Source organism: Ovis canadensis, chromosome X, assembly GCF_042477335.2.
Source record: "Ovis canadensis isolate MfBH-ARS-UI-01 breed Bighorn chromosome X, ARS-UI_OviCan_v2, whole genome shotgun sequence".
NCBI classification, from domain to species: Eukaryota; Metazoa; Chordata; class Mammalia; order Artiodactyla; family Bovidae; genus Ovis; species Ovis canadensis.
In genome coordinates this window covers 49,316,292-49,336,361 of record NC_091727.1, presented here as the reverse complement: position 1 = coordinate 49,336,361, position 20,070 = coordinate 49,316,292, and the positions used below count along the sequence as shown (strand labels likewise).

At 38.1% G+C, this 20,070-nt stretch overlaps 1 pseudogene; it reads right to left on the bottom strand.

Moving 5' to 3' along the window:
- The window catches only part of LOC138930710 (importin subunit alpha-4-like), a 33,375-nt pseudogene extending 23,219 nt beyond the window's left edge, over positions 1-10,156 (bottom strand).
- Between the last annotated feature and the right edge of the window lie 9,914 nt (positions 10,157-20,070).

Below are 20,070 nucleotides of genomic sequence, written 5' to 3'. Positions count from 1 at the left end.
TCTTATTCAAAAACAAGGGTGAAATTGAGGCATTTCTATATAAACAATAGCTGAGGCAATTTGTTAACACTAGGTCTGCCCTACAAGAAATGCTAAAGTGTGTCTTTTTGGTTGAAATGAAAGGACACTAGACAGTAACTAGAAACCGTATGAAGAAATATAGATCTCTGATAAAGGTCCATAGATAAGTAAGCATGAAAGCCAATACTATTGCATTTTTAGTTTTCAATTTTTATTTCCTGCATTATTTAGAAGACATATGAGTAAAAACAATTATAAAATGTTATTGGGCACACAACATATAAAGTTATAATTTGTGAAACAATAACATAAAAAGGACTGGGCTGTACAGTAGTAGAGTTTTTGTATGCTAGTGAAGTTAAGTTTTTAATTCAAACTAGACTGTTTTAAACATAATATGCTATTAACAGATACATATGTTAAACATAATCCCTATGGTAACCATAAAAAATCTAAAGAATATACACATAAGGAAAATATAAGGGACTCAAAAATGGAAAAATAAATAAATACAAGAGAAGGCAGTAATGAAGAACATGAGGGACAAAAAGAATACAAAATAAAAATAGCAAAAGGGTAAAGTAAGTCTTCACTTGTCAGTGATATTTTAAAATGTAAATGGATTAAATTGATTAATCAAAAGTCAGAGACTGATAAAGTGATTAAACAATATGACCTAACTACATACTGTCTACAAGAAACTCACTTTGTATCCAAAAAATGCAAATAGATTGAAAAATAAAAGAATGTAAAAAGATTACCCATGGAAACAGTAACCAAAAGTAGCTGGGTGGCTATATACATATCAGATAGAATAAAATTTAAGTCAAAATGTTATAAAACACAAAAAGGAAATTATATACTGATAAAGTGTCAATGCAAACAGAATATATAATCATTAGAAATATATATGCACCAAACAAGTGAGTACCCCAAAAATGATGTAAGTATTGACAAAATTGAAGGAGAAATAGATAATTGCAAAAAATACTGGAAAATTCAATATCCCACTTTCCATAATAAATAAAATATCTATACAGAAGATAAATAAGAAAGTTCAGTTCAGTTGCTCAGTCGTGTCTGACTCTTTGTGACCCCATGAATCGCAGCACACCAGGCCTCCCTGTCCATCACCAACTCCTGGAGTTCACTCAGATTCACATCCATCGAGTCAGTGAAGCCATCCAGCCATCTCATCCTCTGTCGTCCCCTTCTCCTCCTGTCCCCAATCCTTCCCAGCATCAAAGTCTTTTCCAATGAGTCAACTCTTTGCATGAGGTGGCCGAAGTACTGGAGTTTCAGCTTTAGCATCATTCTTTCCAAAGAAATCCCAGGGTTGATCTCCTTCAAAATGGACTGGTTGGATCTCCTTGCAGTCCAAGGGACTATCAAGAGCCTTCTCCAACACCACAGTTCAAAAGCATCAACTCTTCGGTGCTCAGCCTTCCTATACACGGCCAATGGAAAAACCATAGCCTTGACTGGACGGACCTTAGTCAGCAAAGTAATGTCTCTACTTTTGAATATACTATCTAGGTTGGTCATAACTTTTCTTCCAAGGAGTAAGCGTCTTTTAATTTCATGGCTGCAGTCATCATCTGCAGTGATTTTGGAGCCCCCCAAAATAAAGTCTGACACTGTTTCCACTGTTTCCCCATTTATTTCCCATGAAGTGATGGGACCAGATGTCATGATCTTCGTTTTCTGAATGTTGAGCTTTAAGCCAACATTTTCACTCTCCTCTTTCACTTTCATCAAGAGACTTTTTAGTTCCTCTTCACTTTCTGCCATAATGGTGGTGTCATCTGCATATCTGAGGTTATTGATATTTCTCCTGGCAATCTTGATTCCAGCTTGTGTTTCTTCCAGTCCAGCGTTTCTCATGATGTACTCTGCATATAAGTTAAATAAGCAGGGTGACAGTATACAGCCTTGACATACTCCTTTTTCTATTTGGAACCAGTCTGTTGTTCCTTGTCCAGTTCTAACTGTTGCTTCCTGACCTGCATACAGATTTCTCAAGAGGCAGGTCAGCTGGTCTGGTATTCCCATCTCTTTCAGAATTTTCCACAGTTTTTCACTCTCCTCTTTCACTCTCATCAAGAGGCTTCTTAGTTCCTCTTCACTTTCTGCCATAAGGGTGGTGTCATCTGCATATCTGTGGTTATTGATATTTCTCCCGGCAGTCCGGCGTTTCTCATGATGTGCTCTGCATAGAAGTTAAATAAGCAGGGTGACAATATACAGCCTTTTTGTACTCCTTTTCCTATTTGGAACCTGTCTGTTGTTCCATGTCCTCTTCTAACTGTTGCTTCCTGACCTGCACACAGATTTCTCAAGAGGCAAGTCAGGTGGTCTGGTATTCCCATCTCAGAATTTTCCACAGTTTATTGTGATCCACAGAGTCAAAGGCTTTGACATAGTCAATAAAGCAGAAATAGATGTTTTTCTGGAACTCTCTTGCTTTTTCCATGATCCAGCAGATGTTGGCAATTTGATCTCTGGTTCCTCTGCCTTTTCTAAGAAAGTAGAAAACATAAAAAGGACTGTAAACCAGCTAGACCTAACAGATACATGTAGAACACTCTACCCAACAGCTGAATGCATTCTTCTCAAGTGCATGTGGTGCATTCTCCAGGACAGATCATATGTCAAGTCACAAAACAAATCCCAATAATTCAATTTTTAAAAAGAACGAAATTATACAAAATATCTTCTTCAACCACAGTGGAATGAAGATAGAAGTCACTAACAAAATGAAAATGAAAATGATGCAAATATGTGGAAATTAAACATGATATTCTTAAAAGACCAATGGATCAAAAAATAAATCACAGGGAAAATTAAGACATGCTTAAATATAAATTAAAATAAAAATGCAACATGCCAAAGTTTTTGAGATGAGGTGAAAACAGTTCTCAGCAGGAAATTTATAGCTGTCAATACCTGCATTTAAAAAGAAGAGATATCTCTAACCAGTACCCTAAATTTATAACTTGGGGAACTATAAAAAGATGAACAGATGAACACACTAAACCCAAAGGTGGCAGAATAAAAGAAGAAGAAAAATTAGACTAAAAACAAGAAAAGCAGAGAAAAGAAAACCAAAAGGGAAAATTGCTGAAACCAGAAGTTGATTCTTTGAAAAGATCAATCAAACTGATAAATCTTTAGCTAGAATGACAAAGAAAAAGAGAGAAAAGCCACATGAAACTAAAGACAGAAATGACAGCAGGGACATTACTACCAACTTTACAGAAATAGAAAGGATTATAAGAGAATATTGTGAAAAATTATACACCAACAAATTAGATAACTTAGATGAAATGGAAAATTCCTAGAAACAAGCAAATTGTGTGAGTCAAGAAGAAATAAAAATCCTTAACAGAATTATAATAAGTAAAGAGATTAAATCAGTAATCCAAAACCTCCCAACAAAAGAAAATCTAGACCAGGTAGTTTCACTGATGAATTCGACTAGTTAATGAAGAATTGCCTTATTGGCTTTATGAGATATGACACCAAAAGCAAAGAAAGAGAAACCTGGATAATGTGGACTTCATGAATATTAAAAAAAAAAAAAAAGCAAACAAAAAAAACAACTGTGTATCAAAAGACATTATCAACAAACTGAAAAGATGATTTACACAATGAGAGAAAACATTTGAAGATTATATATATATATATATATATATATATATATATAAAGGTTTTAATATCTAGATGATGTTAAAAAAATGCATACACGTCAACAACAAAAATGCAGAAAATCCAATTTTTTAAATAAAATAATTTGAACAGAGACAAAGGAAATTGACATCATGCTCAAGGAATCAATACAAGAAGATATAATAATTGTGTATATGTATGCACCCAGCATACTGCTGCTGCTGTGATAAGTCACTTCAGTCGTGTCTGACTCTGTGCGACCACATAGAGGGCAGCCCACCAGGATCCACCGTACCTGGGATTCTCCAGGCAAGAACAATGGAGTGGGTTGTCATTTCCTTCTCCAATGTGTGAAAGTGAAGTCGCTCAGTCATGTCTGACTCTTCTCGATCCCATGAACTGCAGCCTACCAGGCTCCTCCATCCATGGAATTTTGCAGGCAAGAATACTGGAGTGGGGTCCCATCACTTTCTCCGCACCCAATATAGGGCCACTTAAATATATAAACCACATATATATATATATATATATATATATATATATATATATATATATATATATATATATCAGTTTCAGTTCAGTCACTCAGTTGTGTCCGACTCTTTGCGATCCCATTAATCGCAGCATACCAGGCCTCCCTGTCCATCACCAACTCCTGGAGTTCATGAAAACCCATGTCCATTGAATTGATGATCCCGCAGATGTTGGCAATTTGATCTCTGGTTCCTCTGCCTTTCCTAAAACCAGCTTAAACACCTGAAAGTTCACAATTCACGTATTGCTGAAGCTTGGCTTGGAGAATTTTGAGGATTACTTTACTAGCATGTGAGATGAGTGCAATTGTGCAGTAGTTTGAGCATTCTTTGGCATTGCCTTTCTTTGGGATTGGAATGAATATTGACCTTTTCCAGTCCTGTAGCCACTGCTGAATTTTCCAAATTTGCTGGCATATTGGGAGCAGCACTTTCACAGCATCATCTTTCAGGATTTGAAATAGCTCAACTGGAATTCCACCATCTCAACTAGCTTTGTTCATAGTGATGCTTTCTAAGGCCCACTTGACTTCACATTCCAAGATGTCTGGCTCTAGGTGAGTGATCACACTGTCGTGATTATCTGGGTCATGAAAATCTTTTATGTACATTTCTTCTGTGTATCCTTGACACCTCTTCTTAATATCTTCTGCTTCTGTTAGGTCCATACCATTTCTGTCCTTTATCGAGCCTATCTTTGAATTAAATATTCCCTTGATATCTCTAATTTTCTTGAAGAGATCTCTAGGCTTTCCTATTTTGTTGTTTTCCTCTATTTCTTTTCATTGATCACTGAGGAAGACTTACTTCTCCTTGCTATTCTTTGGAACTCTGCATTCAAACAGGAATATCTTTCTTTTTCTCCTTTGCTTTTCCCTTCTCTTCTTTTCACAGCTATTTGTAAGGCCTCCTCAGACAGCTATTTTTCTTTTTTGCATTTCTTTTCCATGAAGATGGTCTTGATCCCTGTCTCCTGTACAATGTCACGAATCTCCATCCATAGTTCACCAGGCACTTTATTAGATCTAGTCCCTTAAATCTATTTCTCACTTCCACTGTATAATCATAAATGATTTGATTTAGGTCATACCTGAATGGTCTAGTGGTTTTCCTTACTTTCTTCAGTTTAAGTCTCAATTTGGCAATAAGGAGTTTATTATATGAGCCACAGTCAGAGCCCAGTCTTGTTTTAGCTGACTGTATAGAGGTTTTCCATCTTTGGCTGCAAAGAATATAATCAATCTGATTTCAGTGTTGACCATCTGGTGATGTACATGTGTAGAGTCTTCTCTTGTGTTGTTCGAAGAGGGTGTTTGCTATGACCACTGTGCTCTCTTGACAAAACTCTATTAGCCTTTTCCCTGCTTCATTCCGTATTCCAAGGCCAAATTTGCCTGTTACTTCAGGTGTTTCTTGACTTCCTACTTTTGCATTCCAGTCCCTTATAATGAAAAGCACATCTTTTTTGGGTATTAGTTCTGAAAGATCTTGTAGGTCTTCATAGAACCATTCAACTTCAGCTTCTTCAGCATTACTGGTTGGGGCATAGGCTTGGATCACCGTGATATTGAATGGTTTGCCTTGGAAATGAACAGAGATCATTCTGTTGTTTTTGAGATTGCATCCAAGTACTGCATTTCAGACTGTTTTGTTGACCATGATGGCTACTCCACTTCTTCTAAAGGATTCCTGCCCACAGTAGTGGATATAATTGTCATCTGATTTGAATTCACCCATTCCAGTCCATTTTAGTTCACTGATTCCTAGAATGTTGACATTCACTCTTGCCATCTCCTGTTTGACCATTTCCAATTTGCCTTGATTCATGTACCTAACATTCCAGGTTCCTATGCAATATTGCTCTTTACAGCATTGAACCTTGCTTCAATCACCAGTCACATCCAAAACTGAGTGTTATTTTTGCATGTATATATATATATATATATATATATATACATATATATATATATATATACATACACATATATATGTATATAACATTCCATCAAAAAGCAATAGAATACACATTCTTTAGAAGCATGGAACCATCTCCAGGATACATTACATGTTAGGCCACAAAAAAGCCTTGGCAAATTAAGAAAATTGAATGTAGTCAAGCATCTTTTCTGACTACAACACTATGAGACTAGAAATCAACTACAAGGAAAAAAATGGAAACAACAACAACAAACACATGGATACTAAACAAGGTACCACTAAGCAACCAATGTATCACTACAGTATACAAATTAGAAATAAAAAAAATGCTTGGAAACAAATGAAAAAGAAAACACAATGATCAAAAATCTATGGAATGAAAGAAAAACAGTTCTACGGGGGAAGATTAAGTGATACAAACTTCCCTCAGGAAATAAGAATATCTTAAATAAACAATCTAACCTTATATCTAAAGGAACTAGACAAACACACAAAACCTAAAGTTAGTAGAAGGAAAGCAGTCATAAAGATCAGAGGAGAGATAAATGAAATAGAGGATATTAAAACATTTAAAAAATCACTGAAATGCAAAATTAATTGAGGACTTAAGTGTAAGACCAGAAACCATAAAACTTCTAGAAGAAAACATGCACAAAACATTCTTTGACAAAAATTGTAGCAATATTATTTGAATCTATTTCTTATGGCAAAGAAATCAAACACAAAAATAAACAAATGGAAATGAATTAAACTTAAAAGCTTTTAAATAGCAAAGGAAACCATTGACAAAGTGAAAAGACAGCTCATTGAATGGGAGAAAATATATGCAAATAATATGACCAACAAGGGACTGATATACAAAATAAATTTGTAGCTAATACAACTTGAAGTAAAAAAAAAAAAAAAACTCAGTGGCCACAGGACTGGAAAAGGTCAGTTTTCATTCCAATTCCAAAAAAGGCAAGGCAAAAGAATGCTCAAACTACCACACAATTGCACTCATCTCACATGCTAGTAAAGTAATGCTCAAAATTCTCCAAACCAGACTTCAGCAATATGTTAACTGTGAACTCCCTGATGTTCAAGCTGGTGTTAGAAAAGGCAGAGGAACCAGAGATCAAATTGCCAACATCCACTGGATCATAGAAAAAGCAAAAAAGTTCCAGAAAATTGTCAATTTCTGCTTTATTGACTATGCCAAAGCCCTTGACTGTGTGGATCACAACAAACTGTGGAAGATTCTGAAAGAGATGGGAATACCAGACCACCTGACCTGCCTCTTGAGAAATCTGTATGCAGGTCAGGAAGCAACAGTTAGAATTGGACAAGGAACAACAGACTGGTTCCAGCTAGGAAAAGGAGTACGTCAAGGCTGTATATTGTCACCCTGCTTATTTAACTTCTATGCAAAGTACATCATGAGAAATGCCAGACTGAAAGAAACACAAGCTGGAATCAAGATTGCCAGGAGAAATATCAATCACCTCAGATATGCAGATGACACCACCCTTATGGCAGAAAGTGAAGAAGAGCTAAAAAGCCTCTTGATGAAAGTGAAAGAGGAGAGTGAAAAAGTTGGCTTAAAGCTCAACATTCAGAAAACTAAGATCATGGCATCTGGTCCCATCAATTCATGGGAAATAGATGGGGAAACAGTAGAAACAGTGTCAGACTTTATTTTTGGGGGCTCCAAAATCACTGCAGATAGTAACTGCAGCCATGAAATTAAAAGACGTTTACTCCTTGGAAGAAAAGTTATGACCAACCTAGATAGTATATTCAAAAGCAGAGACGTTACTTTGCCGACTAAGGTCCGTCTCGTCAAGGCTATGGTTTTTCCTGTGGTCATGTATGGATATGAGAGTTGGACTGTGAAGAAGGCTGAGCACTGAAGAATTGATGCTTTTGAACTGTGGTGTTGGAGAAGACTCTTGAGAGTCCCTTGGACTGCAAGGAGATCCAACCAGTCCATTCTGAAGGAGATCAACCCTGGGATTACTTGGAAGGAATGATGCTAAAGCTGAAGCTCCAGTACTCTGGCCACCTCATGCAAAGTGTTGACTCATTGGAATAGACTCTGATGCTGGGAGGGATTGGGGCAGGAGGAGAAGGGGACGACTGAAGATGAGGTGGCTGGATGGCATCATGGACTCGAAGGACATGAGTCTGAGTGAACTCTGGGAGATGGTGAAGAACAGGGAGGCCTGGCTTGCTGCAATTCATGGGGTTGCAAAGAGTCGGACACGACTGAGCGACTCAACCGAACCGAACTGAAACAGGAAACATTAGAACAAATGCTGCTGGGTTAATAAATTGCATCATTCATTTTAAAAAAAATGAGAGAAAGAAAGAAATGGGCATAAGACCAGCATAGACATTTTCTTCTCTTAATCTTTATTAAAATATAGTTGATTTATAATGTATTAGTTCTTGGTGTACTGCAAAGTTACTCAAACATATATATATATGTGTGTGTGTGTGTGTGTGTGTGTGTGTGTGTGTGTGTATAAAATATTCCTTCTTACATTCTCTTCTCTGGCAGCTTATTTTAAGATATTGAGTGTATTTCCCTGTGCTATACAATAGGTCCTTATTGGTTATCTATTTTATATATAGTAGTATGTATATTTTAATCCCAAACTCGCAATGTATCTCTCCCATGATCCCTTTTGGTAACCATATTTCTTTTCTATGTTTGTGAGTCTATTTCTATTTTGTATATAAGTTCGTTTTTACAATTTTTAAAAGATTTCACATATAAGCAATATCGTAATGATATTTGTTTTTCTCGATCTTGTTCAGTTTCAGTTCAGTTCAGTTGCTCAGTCGTGTCTGACTCTTTGCGACCCCATGAATCTCAGTACGCCAGGCCTCCCTATTCTTCACCATCTCCCAGAGTTCACTCAGACTCATGTCCTTCGAGTCCGTGATGCCATCCAGCCACCTCATCTTCAGTCGTCCCCTTCTCCTCCTGCCCCCAATCCCTCCCAGCATCAGAGTCTATTCCAATGAGTCAACACTTTGCATGAGGTGGCCAAAGTACTGGAGCTTCAGCTTTAGCATCATTCCTTCCAAAGAAATTCCAGGGTTGATCTCCTTCAGAATGGACTGGTTGGATCTCCTTGCAGTCCAAGGGACTGTCAAGAGTCTTCTCCAAAAACACAGTTCAAAAGCATCAATTCTTCGGTGGTCAGCCTTCTTCACAGTTCAACTCTCACATCCATACATGACCACAGGAAAAACCATAGACTTGACTAGACGGACCTTAGTTGGCAAAGTAATGTCTCTGCTTTGAATATACTATCTAGGTTGGTCATAACTTTTCTTCCAAGGAGTAAGTGTCTTTTAATTTCATGGCTGCAATCACTGTCTGCAGTGATTTTGGAGCCCCCCCCAAATAAAGTCTGACACTGTTTCCACTGTTTCCCCATCTATTTCCCATGAATTGATGGGACCAGATGCCATGATCTTAGTTTTCTGAATGTTGAGCTTTAAGCCAACTTTTTTGCTCGCTTCTTTCACTTTCATCAAGAGGCTTTTTAGTTTCTCTTCACTTTCTGCCATAAGGGTGGTGTCATCTGCATATCTGAGGTTATTGATATTTCTTCCAGCAATCTTGATTCCACCTTGTGTTTCTTCCAGTCCGGCGTTTCTCATGATGTACTCTGCATATAAGTTCTATAAGCAGGGTGACAATATACAGCCTTGACGTACTCCTTTTCCTAGCTGGAACTAGTCTGTTGTTCCATGTCCAGTTCTAACTGTTGCTTCCTGACCTGCATACAGATTTCTCAAGAGGCAGGTCAGGTGGTCTGGTATTCCCATCTCTTTCAGAATTTTTCACAGTTTATTTTGATCCACACAGTCAATTCATTGTAAATGGCATTATTTCCTTATTTTTTTATGGCTGAGTAATATTTCATTATATATACATATACATGTACCACATCTTGTTTATCCATTCCTCTGTTGGTGGACACATAGGTTGTTTCCATGTTTACGCTACTGCATGCAAATAGTGGTGCTATGAACATTGGAGAGCATGTATCTTTTCAAAGTATGGTTTTCTCCAGATATATGCTTAGGGGTGGGATTGCAGGATCATATGTTAGCTCTATTTTTAGTTTTTTAAGGAACCTTCATACTGTCCTCCATAGTGGCTGTACCAATTTACATTCCACCAAGAGTGTAGAAGGATTTTTCCTCCACATCTTCTCCAGCATTTCTTTTTTGTAGACTTTTTTATATTGATCACTTTGGCTGCTGGCAGGTGATACCTCTTTGTAGTTTTCACTTGGATTTCACTAATAGTTAGTGATATTGAGCATCTTTTCATGTGCTTTTTAGCCATCTGTATGTCATCTTTGGAGAAATGTCTATTTATATCTTCTACCTATTTTTTGACTGGATTGTTTGTTTCTTGTGATATTGCTCTGTATGACCTGTTCGTGTATTTTGCATAATAATCTCTTATGAGTCATTTTGTTTGCAAATATTTTCTCCCACAGACTGATTGCTATTCAGTGACTATTCTTCAGTCAATAAGTCATGTCCAACTCTTTGTGAATTTATGGACTCTAGCACATCAGACTTCCCTGTCTTTCACTATCTCCTGAAGTTTGCTCAAACTTATGTCCAACATTTCAAATGGGAGAAAATATTTCCAAATGAAGCAATCAACAAGAGAAATCTCCAAAATATAAAAACAGCTCCTGCATCTCAATATAAAAAAATCAAACAACACAATTTAAAAAGTGGGTGGAAGATCTAAATAGACATTTCTCCGAAGAGAACATATAGATGGCTAAAAAGCACAGGAAGATATCTCAACAGCTTTCATTATTGGAGGAATGTAAATCAAATCTATGATGAGGTATCGTCTCATACTTGTCAAAATGGCCATCATCTAAAAAATCTACAAACTATAAATGCTGGAGAAGGTGTGGAGAAAAGAGCACCTTTCTGCACTGTTGGTGGGAATGTATTTTGGTACAGCCATTATGGAGGCTTTTTTAAAAACTAAAAATAGAACTAACATATGATCTTGCAATCCTGTTCCTAGGCATATATCTAAAGAAAACCATAATTTGAAAAGATATTGCAACTCTATTTACAATAACCAGGATATGGAAGCAACAACCAAAATGTCCATCAACAGATAAATCAATAAAGAAGATGTGGTGTATACATAATATACAATATATGTATACATACATATATATATTATAATGTATAATATATGCATTATATATATATAATAGAATATTACTCTCCCATAAAAAGAAGGAAATAATGTCATTTATAGTGACACAATGGACCTAGATATTCTCATACTGAGTGAAATATGTCAGACAAAGACAAATATCATATGATATCACTATATATGGAATCTAGAAAAGGGTACAAATGAACTTATCTACAGAACAGAAATAGAGTGACAGATGTAGAAAACAAACATGGTTACCAGGGAGCAAGCAGATGAGGGATAAATTGGGAGGCTGGGGTTGACATATGCACACTACTATATATAAAATGGATAACTAATAAGAACCTACTGTATAGTACAAGGAACACTACTCAATACTCTGCAGTGGTCTAATAAAAAAAAAGAATCTAATGTGTGTGTATATATATATATATTTTATATATATATAACAATTCTTTGCTGTACACTTGAAACTAATACATTGAAAATCAACGCTTATACCAATAAAAATTTTTAAAAATTAAAATAAAGTACATATGGTAAAAATAAACAAATAAAAATAAAACTAGTGAATGCAACCCAAAAGAAGTAGACTTACAAATATAGAGTGCAAACTACTGGTTACCAGTGGGGAGATGGTAAGGGGAAGGAGCAAGATGAAAGTAAAGATTTAAGAGGTACAAATTACTATGCATAAAATAAACTACGGGGATATATTGTAAAGCACAAAGAATACAGCCTAAGTTTTAAATACTATAAATGGAGTCTAATATATAAAAAATTTTGAATCACTATGCCCTTCACCAGAAACTAACATAATATTATAGTTCAACTATATCTCAATTTAGAAAATAAAATAAGTAAAGTATAGACAAACATTTAAAAATGCATAATGTGCACACAGTAGAATATTATTCAGCTTTATAAAAAGAAGGAAATTCTGATATATGCTATAACATGGATGAAACTTGAGAACACTACACTAAATGAAATAAACCAGTCACAAAAAGAGAAATAGTGCATGATTCCATATATATGAGGTATCTAGAATAATCAAATTCACTGAGACAGAAAGAAGAATGGTGATTTCCAGGGACTGGAGGAAGGTGAAAATAAGAAATTATTGTTAATGGATATTGAGTTTCAGTTTTGCAAGATGAAGAGTTCAGTAGATTGTCTGCACAACAATGTGAATGCATTTAACACTACTGAACACTGAAAATTTTCTAAGACTGTAAACATTGCTTTATGTATTTCACCATAATTTAAAGTAAATAAATAAATACAAAAAGCTTAAAAAAAAAAAAGAATGGAAATTAAAGGTTGGCAAATTGTGGAGAAATTTGGTCCCTCCTATATTGCTGTGGGAATGTTAAATAGTGCAGCCACTGCAGAAAACAATTTGTTAGTTCCTCTAAAAGCTAAACATTGAATTACATAAGACCAAGCAATTCTTTTCATACTGTTCATGGGGTTTTCAAGGCAAGAATGTTGAAGTGGTTTGCTATTTCCTTCTCCAGTGGACTACATTTTGTCAGAACTCTCCACTGTGATCCACCTGTCTTGGGTAGCCCTACATGTGATGGCTCAGAGATTCATTAAGTTACACAAAACTGTGATTCATTTGATCATTTTGGTTAGATTTCTGTGATTGTGGAAGAATGATGCTGGGAAAGATTGAGGGCAGGAGGAGAAGGGTGTGAAAGAGAATGAGATACTTGGATGGCATCATCAACTCAATGGACATGAGTCTGAGCAAACTCTGGGAGATAGTGAAGGACAAGGAAGCCTGGTGTAGAGCAGTTCATGGGATTGCAAAATATCAGACATGACTAACACACTGAATAACAACAGTAGCAATTCTACTCCTATGTATATAACCAAAAGAATTGAAAACAGACTCAAATAGACATTTGTATGCTAATATTAATTGTTGCATTATCCACAATAGCCAAAGGTGGAAACAACCCAAGTAATCATGAATGAATGAATAGATAAAGTGGGTACACGCATACAATAGAATCTTATTCAGTCATTAAAAGGTATGAAATTTGATACAAGCCAATGATACATGGATGAACCTTGAAAACATGCTGAGTGAAACGAATCAGAAACTAAAGGACAAGTATTGATTGCATGCTTCCACATACATGAAATATCCAGAATAGGAAAATTCAAAAACAGAAAGTAGATTGCAGGCTACCAAGGGCTAGAGGTGGGAGGGGAGTAAAGAATTATTAATTAATGGTTACAGTTTCTATTTGGGATAATGGAAAAGTTTCAGAAATATCAATAGATAGGTGTTAATGTTGCAAGAAGCACAAGCTGGAATCAAGATTGCCAGGAGAAATATCAATAACATCAGATATGCAGATGGCATCACCCTTATGGCAGAAAGTGAAGAGGAACTAAAAACCCTCTTGATGAAAGGGAAAGTGGAGAGTGAAAAAGTTGGCTTAAAGCTCAACATTCAGAAAATGAAGATCATGAGATCTGGTCCCATCACTTCATGGGAAATAGATGGGGAAACAGTGGAAACAGTGTCAGACTTTATCTTTTGGGGCTCCAAAATCACTGCAGCTGGTGATTGCAGCCATGAAATTAAAAGACGCTTACTCCTTGGAAGGAAAGTTATGACCAACCTAGGCTGGTCAAAAGCAGAGACATTACTTTGCCCACAAAGGTCCATCTAGTCAAGGCTATGGTTTTTCCAGTGGTCATGTATGGATGTGAGTTGGACTATGAAGAAAGCTGAGCACTGAAGAATTGATGCTTTTGAATTGTGGTGTTGGAGAAGACTCTTGAGAGTCCCTTGGACTGCAAGGAGAAACAACCAGTCCATTCTAAAGGAAATCAGTCCTGGGTGTTCATTGGAAGGACTGACGCTGAGACTGAAACTCCAATACTTTGGCCACCTCACGCGAAGAGTTGACTTGGAAAAGACTCTGATGCTGGGAGGGATTGGAGGCAGGAGGAGAAAGGAATGACAGAGGATGAGATGACTCGATGGCATGGGTTTGAGTGAACTCCAGGAGTTGGTGATGGACAGGGAGGCCTGGCATGCTACGATTCATGGGGTTGCAAGGAGTCATACACGACTGAGTGACTGAACTGAACTGAACTGAACTGAATGGTTATACAACACTGAATATAATAATGTCACTGAAGTGTACAGTTCAAAATGGTTAAATTGGCAAGTGTCATATTATACACATTTTATCATAGTAAAATATGTCCAAAAAAGAGGGAGAAGTGAAAAATAACACCTACAAGTACTACTCTTACTTCTATGATCTAGCATAACCATTTGTTTTACCTCCTCCATGCCAGGTACTATTTTAGGTCCTGGGGAAACAGTGTGAAGAACAGTGAGGGAAAAAAAAAAAAAAAAAAAAAAAACAGATGGTATATAAACAAATAAGGAGTCAGGAAACCTAATTTATAGCCCAACACTGTTATGACTCTGGCACTATGTGGTTTCTGTTTTCCATGACCACTTCATGAACTCCTGCCTTGGGCCAGACTATAGAGACCTAGGTTGTAGAATTATGCTTGGCATATGGTCAAGTTCATGGCAATGAGTAGCTACTCTGAAAGCAGTTTTGCCCCTCTGCTTCCTAGGTAGCCAATTTTACCTTGTACTGGAAGGAACTGACCCTCAAACACAAGAGCTGCCTTGGAATAACAGAACTCATGCCAGACGTGGAGAATTTAGATTTTTCTTACTCTTCACAATATTCCCTTGACGCTTGACACCTCACTGCCTTCACCTCTCTTTGAATCAATTCCTTAAGTGCCTGGGAAGCTCCTGGCACTGTCTCTTTCCCTATTTTGTTGTCAAGGCTTGGCTGATTGACTTCAGTAATCACCTAACTTCCTCATCTCACCCATCATGGACTTTGAAAATCCAGGGCTCCAGCTCCAGGGCTCTGAACGTAGACAAAATAATAGTCCAATTCAAGACACAATTTAGTTATCAACTGAGTGCTTGGTGTCAAACAAGCAAAACCAAACCAAAGTCACTCATTCCTCAACTGGACAAATATTTAAAGAGCCCCTGCTCTGACCCAGATGTTAGCCACTTCACTTTGCAACCAGAATAATGACAATAACCATTTTTTGAGCATGTATTATGTGCTGGACATGTCCCATGGATTAACTCACTGACTTTTCATACAACCCTGTGCAAGGGTGTGGGTTATCCACATTTTTCAGTCGAGAAGCTGAGGTTCAAAAAAACCTGGCTAAGGTCACTGAGGGGCCTTATGCACCTAAACCATTCCACAATTCATGTATTATTAACACAGTCAGTGCACCACGCACTCTCCAACACCTTGCTTTTCAATGTACCTTTACAATCCACAGCACGCACTGCTCACTTCACCCATGTTTCTCTTGCATTGTTTTTCAGTTGCTAAGTCATGTCCAACTCTTCGTGACCTCATGGACTGAAGTATGCCAGGCTTCCCTGTCCTTCACTATCTCCCGCAGCTTGCTCAAACACATATCCATTGAGTTGATGATGCCATCCAACTATTTCATACTCTGTTGCCACTTCCTCCTTGTTAGATAAATTAAATAGACAATAACCTCAGATATGTAGATGACACCACCCTTATGGCAGAAAGTGAAGAGGAACTAAAAAAGTCTCTTGATGAAAGTGAAAGAGGAGAGTGAAAAAGTTGGCTTAAAGCTCAACATTCAGAAAACTAAGATCATGGCATCTGGTCCCATCACTTCATGGGAAATAAATGGGGAAACAGTGGAAACAGTGTCAGACTTTATTTTGGGGGGCTCAAAAATCACTGCAGATGGTGACTGTAGCCATGAAATTAAGAGACACTTACTCCTTGGAAGAAATGTTATGACCAACCTAGATAACATATTCGAAAGTAGAGACATTACTTTGCCGACTAAGGTCCGTCTAGTCAAGGCTATGGCTTTTCCAGTAGTCATGTAGGGATGTGAGAGTGGGACTGTGAAGAAAGCTGAGCACCGAAGTGTTGATGCTTTTGAACTGTCGTGTTGGAGAAGACTCTTGAGAGTCCCTTGGACTGCAAGGAGATCCAACCAGTCCATTCTGAAGGAGATCAACCCTGGGATTTCTTTGGAAGGAATGATGCTAAAGCTGAAACTCCAGTACTTTCACCACCTCATGCGAAGAGTTGACTCATTGGAAAAGACTCTGATGCTGGGAGGGATTGGGGGCAGGAGGAGAAGGGGACGACCCAGGATGAGATGGCTGGATGGCAACACGGACTCAATGGACGTGAATCTGAGTGAACTCTGGGAGTTGGTGGTGGACAGGGAGGCCTGTCGTGCTGCGATTCATGGGGTCAGAAAGAGTCGGACACGACTGAGCAACTGAACTGAACTGAACTGATTTAGGCTTAGGAATCAAAGCAGAGCAGGTCTCTGATCTTACTTCTAACCTGCCTGGACATGGTCCTGACTGTTAGTGCCTGAACTGCCTGCTGTGAGTGCAAGACTTGGGATACCATAGATAAGATAGGAGACAAATCTTGAGATTGTTGAGCTCTTCAAAGGGGTCTGGTACTCCATGCCCTGGGCTTAACAACATTCCAAGTTTTACAAGACAAAACAAACAACATTAACGTGAATCCAGAGCTGGAACTTGCTCACAGACTGATGACATATCAATTTATGTCCTGGGATTATAATTATAAGAGGAACACAAACTGCAATTTTTGAAGTCGCACCCACAGAGCAGATGCCCTGCCTGGGGCTTTTTCCCAATTGGAACTCCAGATGTGCTGTGTCAAGGGACTTCCTAGCACTGTTTAAGTCTGGATGTTAGTCAAAACCCATTTTGGTGAGGTAGCCTTTGCTGTTTCTATTTCTCTTTTCTTTTAATGTTAGTATATTGAAAGTAAAACTAGATAATTCCCTAATATTGGCATTATTTAGTTACATATAATGAGTGGCTTACTTTGTTAATAAATCTTTCAACCTGAGGGGCTTTCCTGTTAGCTCAGCTGGTAAAGAATCTGCCTGCAATGTGGGAGACCTGGGTTCGATTCCTGGGTCAGGAAGATCTGCTGGAGAAGGGATAGGCTACCCACTCCAGTATTCTGGCCTGGAGAATTCCATGAATTGTATAGTCCATGGAGTCGCAAAGAGTCGGACATGGCTGATCGACTTTCACTTCACTACAATCTGAGACCAAATTGAAAACTTTCTGTAAAACACTCTTCCTGTTCTCAATCTTTCCCAGCTTTAGGGACCTTCCAGTGAATATTCATGGTTGATTTCCTTTAGGATTGACTGGTTTGATCCTCTTGCAGCCCAGGGGACTCTCAAGAGTATTCTCCAGCATCACAATTGAAAAGCATCAATTCTTCAGTGCTCAGGCTTCTTTACGGTCCAACTCTCACATCCATACATGATTACTGGAAAAGCCATAGCTATGGACCTTTGTCAGCAAAGTGGTGTATCTGCTTTTTAATACACTGTCTAGGTTTGTCATAGTTTTTCTTCCAAGGAGCAAGTGTCTTTTAATTTCATGGCTGCAGTCACTGTCTGCAGTGATTTTGGAATCCAAGAAAATAGTCTGTCATTGTTTCCATTTCTTCCCTTTCTATTTGCCATGAAGCGATGGGACCAGATGCCATGATCTTAGTATTTTGAATGTTGAGTTTTAAGCCAGCTTCTTTTACTCTCCTCTTTCACGTTCATCAAGAGACTCTTTAGTTCCTCTTTGCTTTTTGCCACTAGAGTGGTATCATTTGTATATACGAGGTTGTTGATATTCCTCCTGGCAATCTTGATATCAGCTTCTGATTCATACAGCCTAACAGTTTTCGTGATGTACTCTGCATATAATAAGCAAGGTGAAAATATACAGCCATGACATAGTCATTTCCCAATTTTAAACCAGTCCATTTTTCCATGTCTTGTTCTAACTGTTGCTTCTTGATCTGCATACAGGTTTCTCAGGAGATAGGTAAGGTGAACTGGTATACCTATCTCTTTAAGAATTGTTACAGTTTGTTGTGATCCTTACAAAGTCTTTAGCATAGTCAATGAAATAGATGTAGATGTCTTTCTGGATTTCCCTTGCTTTCTCTCTCAGACATACTGTCTATACCTAATGTTTGTTGAATACCACACACAAACCTACATGCAATCCATACAGACAGACTTTACAAATACGCTGGTACAACTCCTCTTCCCCTGGCACTTTACACATACACATATGCTTGCATAGGCCATGAAAATGATAAGTCCTGCCTCCTTCCAACCCACCCAAGTATGAACATGTCTCTCAGAAATAGACAATCACTCTGTGTTCTGGCAATAAAACTAGACAGAGATTCTTCACTTACTCTGCCACACCACCCTCTGAATCTCCTCCCTTCCCAGACCTGTTCTATCTCCATGCCAAGTTGTCTTCATTTTACCCACAAACATACCCCACTCACAGGCTTGTATTGATAGGCCCTGCCCAGGTCACACCCAGGGGCTGCCAACTCCTCCCCTATTTCCTTTGTTTGTCTCCCTGACACTGTGGATTGGGAATCACTTAGCAGAAGGTGGGTATGCAGACAAAGCTCTGTCCCAGACCTCAGGGAAGACCTATCTGGTAGGGTTATGCCCCCTTTTACCTATTCTTGCATCTTACCCCCACTTTCAGTGTTGGAGTCTTTTCCTTGCATCTGCCTTGTTAGTAGTAGAAGATGAACCACTGAACCATTTCCTCTGGCTCTTATCTTCCAGATATTGGCCCAAGGTAAGGAGGAATTGGAGATCAGTGCTCATATAAAGGCATGGAAGGGAGGTCTTCCCTAGGAGTTGAGGTTTTAAAGTGACAATAAGTCGTTGTTCTGTAACTACTACTGCCTTCTCCTTTCCTGGAGTTAGCCCTCAGTGTCCTATTCTATGGGCCTTAAATAAAAGAATACCAGAGTCTTTCTTCTCAGTCAATATGCCTTTGGGTGACTCTTTCCCTGACTCTCTCTGTTTTCCCCATCTGCCCAATAGAAACCAATTGTGAGGTCTACCCCATCACTCTGAGAGGTGGAGAATGCAAAAAGAGCCATATCAAGCTTGGTCTAGACTGGAAGTTTTCTGTGTGCCTATATTTTCTCAAGGTCTCCTTCTGGGTCAGCAACTCTGAGGGGTTCTTGCGTATCATTTTAGGCCCAGAACTGACATGTCAAAAGTAGCCTGCTACATTGTGGCAATTAAGCTAGCAGGCCTTGTGGCCAAATTGCCTGCACTTGACTCCTTACTAGTTATTTGACCTAAGATGTGTTGCTAAATCATTCTGACTTCAGTTATTGTGTTCTAGAAATGGGATTCATGATGATATCTCTTTCATAGGAGTGTTTTGAGGATTAAATGAAAGGATACAAAAGTCCCTGTTCAGAAGATATTTGTTGAATAAAGGAATAAACTAAGTGATATAGTTTCTATTCTGGCTCAGGATCACAGATCCAATAAACACCAAATATAATACCTGCCACTCACTGTGTGTCCCTCTGTAATACAAGCTTCATGAGGGCGGAGGCTTTATGTCTGTTTTGTTCCCCAACCTTCTAGAGCAGGGCTTGAGAAATAATAAGGGCTTGATAAATATATTTCATGAATGAATGAATGAGAAAATGAATGAACACTATATTCCAAGTACTATGTTAGGCATGTGGGACAGAGTTCTAAGATAGACAGTACCTGTCCTTACAG